This window comes from Lycium barbarum, chromosome 12 (genome assembly GCF_019175385.1).
Source record: "Lycium barbarum isolate Lr01 chromosome 12, ASM1917538v2, whole genome shotgun sequence".
Classification (NCBI taxonomy): domain Eukaryota; kingdom Viridiplantae; phylum Streptophyta; class Magnoliopsida; order Solanales; family Solanaceae; genus Lycium; species Lycium barbarum.
In genome coordinates this window covers 6,424,993-6,428,899 of record NC_083348.1, presented here as the reverse complement: position 1 = coordinate 6,428,899, position 3,907 = coordinate 6,424,993, and positions in this window count along the sequence as shown.

Sequence of the window (3,907 nt, the reverse complement as noted above, 5' to 3'; positions counted from 1 at the left end):
AAGAGACAACATAAGAAATAGCATAAGATGGGAGAATCAGGAGATAGTAGCCATCATCATCATTAATTACTTGTCTGTCATAGGGACCTTCCATTTCTAATGCGTGCTCGTGTACAAACATACATACCTATATATATCCGTATTCGTATTCATATTCATACTTGTATCCATATCATATCCATATTCATATTCGTAGCATACCCGACCATGAAGGTTCGGTGTTTCACATACCCGGCCATGACAAGGCTCGGTGATTATACATACCTGCCCTACCAAGGCTTAGTGTTATCCGTACCCAACTGTCGTGGTGTGCGTGCAATAGATATCATACCCGGCCATATAAGCTCGGTGTTACATAATAGTCATACGTACTTAAACATATATATATATATAGGAACCCATAAGCATTATCAATATCATTACCATCATCATTTTCGTTACGTCTATCCTTAGAGGATCAACTATCATATAAGGATGCAATCGAACCATGAAAGTATCAAGGATCATAAGCTTTTGAAATCGTAGAGATAGAGTCATTTAGAGACATTATGGAGCTCATGAAAGGATGCATATAGCAAGGGAACCATGCCTTAATGAAAGAAGGGCTAGCCTTAAATACCTCTTTGTCTTCTTAACTATTTACGATCACCGTCGAAGCTTGAATAATCTACATTTAGAAGGATTTATTCCATGGTCAAACCTTAAGGATACTATTAAATTCAAACTAGATTAACTCATGATTTAATGAAAATTGGGCAGCATGTCCCCTATTTCGTCAACTTCTACCATTTTACAAAACAACTCCCAACAACCACAATAACGTCCATAATCCACTAACAATATAATCACATTACATTACGCCTTCAATATTCACTCACATATTCAACTTATACTAGCAACTTCACACTAACTTTTGCACATTTTCATACAACGCTTCCTCGTCACTATTATTACCTTCTATAACAAGATTATATCCATATCATACTAAGAATCATGACTCAATATAGTTTACTATTCATAAACATCATAAAAGCTAAATAAAAACTACATTTAGACTTCATTTCCTGCTTTCTTCTTCTACCTAAGTTTTCCTACAACCAAACATTCTCATTAACATGAAATAAACATAGAAACTAACCTTTTCATCCCATAGAAACAAGCTTTGGAGCAGCTATTGATTTTTGCAAAAACCCTAGCCACAATGCTCAAGTTTTCTTGAAATCTACCAACCCTAGGAAACCTTCTAACACATGAACACTTGATTTCTTGCTATTTGATCTTTGTAATCTCTTGGGTTTGGGTAAAATATGTTTGGAAAAGGGTTTTGAAGCTTTGGAGAGTTTCGATGAAATGTGGGAAATGAAAAATGAGTAAGGGTTGTTTCCTTTAAAAACAAAAATCTAACCCGACTCGATTATACGGCCTATTATACGGGACGTACAATTTATACGGTCCGTATAATTGGACAGTATAATCATACCAGGGATCACCCTTCTCTGGACAAAACCTACGGACCATTATATGGGCCGTATAATTTATACGGTCCGTACAAATGGCCGTACAACTGGAAAAATTCGAGTTTCGTTCTCGTCGACTTGTTTGACTTCCAATTTTCATGGAACCTTCTTGACACTTATATAACACTTCATTAACCATACAATAGGCCCTATAGAAGCTCCTTAAGAAATTTCTAAATAAACATTAACTCAATTATAGCGGAAACCTTTTCGAACATGACTTACATTTCGCTTCCTTCAACGAACATAGGCTCATATATTCATATAACCTCAAACTCTTATAGTATACACTTTAAGCTATCTAATGCTTCCCTTAATCTCATAAGGATTTCATAATTACCTTAAGCTCACATTAGCCTATCCACAAGGCAACACATACGGAATTTTCGAGGTGTAACATCTACGTAATCACTCAACGTCTATCTTTCCGAGCTTGCAAATCTACATTCAAGATGATTCACACTAAGGTTAAGTTGTTGAAACACGTATAAGGTCAAATTAAACTAATAGATGAGTTAACGAAATTCGGACAACATTGCCTTATATCGTCTACTTCCACCCAACTCCAAAAAAACTCCAAACATAAATAACAACATCAACAATACCATATCCAAGAGATTTCATTCAAACTAGACTCAAATCAGTCCGAAACTTCCTTTCAAATTCAGTCCCTAGCCAATAACTTCAATACAATACCTTATGACCTTTCCACCATGACTTTTTTCACTTTTAAGACTTATTAAACCTTCAAATCAACTCACCACAAGAAATAGAATGCAGAACATACCTTATAGCTTGAAAAACTTCAGCCCACACAATTTGCTTCAAGACTTAGTCACCACAATTTCAACTAGAAGCAAGAACAAGCACCTTTTATGAACTAGTTGAGGTTCTAAAGCTTGATCTTCTCTTGAAATGATTTGGGATCATTATGGATGATTGAGAAAGCTTAGAGGGTCACTAGGGTACTAATTATTTTAAACAAATGAGCTCCAAGTCGTGGGATTTAATTTATAACCAAAGGACAAATTTTCCACCGCCTCATTTTCACAGTTCACTTTCATGACCGTGAAATTTTTCACGGACCGTGAAAGCTTCTGTGAAATGCTTCTAGTGAGATACCAATCTGCCACCTATTCCACGGTGGCCAGCCAACATTTTCACGGTCCATGAAATTATTCACGGTCCGTGGAAATGGCCGTGGAGTGGTCTTGTTCCAATTTTCCGACGAAACGTATTCTTTTCAATTTATTTGATGTCTAACCTTCGTACTCTTGTACAAATATGTTTAAGAACTTCTATAACTGCAAGATGCACCCATAGTCCTCATACACAACTTCCCAAATGATTTCCAATACGAGCCTACGACAACCGACTTAAGACGAAACTTTAACATACGCGAAAGATGAGATGTAATAATTCTAGCGAGAATACATAAAAAAGAAACTTCAAAATCTCTTAAATTAAGCATTTCTGTTAATCTCAAATCCGTCAGTGTTCTTCTTTCAAATCGAAAAACTTAGGTCTCAATGGGAACTTTAGATTGAGACCAAAATTCAATTATTTATAATTTCTTCTGTTCATTAAATTATAAAAAATTGTGCAATGCTATAATTGTTAAATTCAATTTAAATCACTTTACTACTAAATTGTGATGGAAATTTCGTAAGCACTTTTTATATAAAACATGAAATTTAAGATTTTGATATTTGACAACTTCTATATCTAATTCTACATTTACTTATGGGGTGTAAGTTACCTATTGAAGAGTTTTTCCAATTATGTGTAATAACCTTATTGAAGATGTTATTTTACTTGTGCAAGTTCATTTAATATACAGAAAAGATGTAATTTCCTTGGTGAATATGTTTATTTTATTTCTGTTGTTAATAGGTGTGATTCCTTGTTTAAATGCTAATTATGTTTGTTTCTTGATATTTGAGATGTAATTTTCATATTTGCAAATAAAAAACGACTATTAATGAAGTTAACCTGAATAAACTCAAAAGAGACCGACTCAAAGCGGATACACGTTCCTAACAAATTCTACGTTAGTCATTACAAGATGTACACTAAAAAAAAATTATGGCACCCGCCACCTTTAAATCCTAAATCCGCCTCTGGTTAAAAGTACTGGTTAAACATAAATTACTGACAAAAAAAACCTTCTCAAGTGATTTAGTCAAACACAAATTCTACGCTCCCAAAATACCTTTTTAAAGAAAACTTGTGTGAGAAGTACAGTACAAAATAAGCTGATTTTGGTAATTTGGTCAAACAAGCTCTTTAGTATGCATAAGTACCACTTGACCTGCCTTGCTTCACGACCTCATCGATTTTTCTTCTATTATCAAAATAAAAGTTTGGTTCATTTTTCTCAAGAGAAGATT